The following is a 1,211-nucleotide window of genomic DNA, read 5'->3' as shown; positions in this document are numbered from 1 at the left end:
TTTTACCTCAGGGCTATGTTAATTCTTCTGCTTTCTGCCATAATACAGTCCTGGGAGATCTGGATTACCCAGTTTTCCCATGGAACATCACACAGATCCATTACATCAAGGACACCAAGTTGGTCAAATAAGATGAGCAAGAGGCAGCGGTCCACTGGAGGTCTTGGTAAGATACATGCACTCCAGAGGGTGGGGGTATCCCCTATGAAGATTCAAGGACCTGTTATTTCAGTAAAGTTTTCATGGGCCTCGTGGCATCCTGCATAAAAGACAAATTGCTACCTTTATATCCCATACACAAATAAGAAGCATATGTCTCTATAGGCCTCTTTCTGTTAGGCAGGGAACACATTCTATACCTAGGAATATTGCTCCAGTCCATATACTGGCTGGCATGACCAATATACTAGATGACAACTTTTAGTAGAGGCTGCAACAGTCCCAGGCTACAGTGCAAGCAGTCCTCTCCTAGGGTCATATGATCTGGAAGACATATGGTGTTGGAGGTGCCATTGGTAGGAAAGATGCAAGGTGGAGTTTATGGCAAGTCCCAATGTGAAATCACAAGAGTAAGATTCTGGAGTATGATCATGGCATCTGCAGCAGATAATTATTATACAGTGTTTGAAAAATAGCTCCTGGCAAGTTACTAAACCCTTATAGAGATAGATCATGGGGCGCCAGTTAAACATCTCAAACTACCCAATTATGATCTGGGTTCTGCTCAAGTCATGAAGTCATGAAGTTGGATGGGCCCAGCAGCAATCCACCATACGATGGAATAGGTTCATCAGAAATCAACCCAAGCAGAACCAGAGGGAACAAATATGCTGTGTGAGCAGGAGGATCAGATTCCCATGACGCCCATCACAGTTACCAGCACGTCCTTACCCCAGCTTGCACCAATGGCCATTGGGAATGGCATATGATGAGTAATAAGGATAATAATCTAAGTTGATTTACGGATGGGCCAGTTCAATAGTAGTACAAGCCAAAACAAACAGGATTGCATTACAGCCACTTTCAAGGGATACCTTAAAAGACATTGGAGGGGAAAAGTTTTCCCAGTGGGTGAGGTAATGCAACTGGTCATTCACTTTGCATGGACCTGGAAGTGGCCCAAGACAAGAATATGTATAGATTTCTGAGTGGTGCAATAGATTGGCTGGCTGGCAGGGTCCTGGAAAGAAAAGAAGTGGAAGATGAAAGAC

Source organism: Dasypus novemcinctus, chromosome 7 (genome assembly GCF_030445035.2).
Source record: "Dasypus novemcinctus isolate mDasNov1 chromosome 7, mDasNov1.1.hap2, whole genome shotgun sequence".
Classification (NCBI taxonomy): domain Eukaryota; kingdom Metazoa; phylum Chordata; class Mammalia; order Cingulata; family Dasypodidae; genus Dasypus; species Dasypus novemcinctus.
This window is presented reverse-complemented; position numbering follows the sequence as displayed.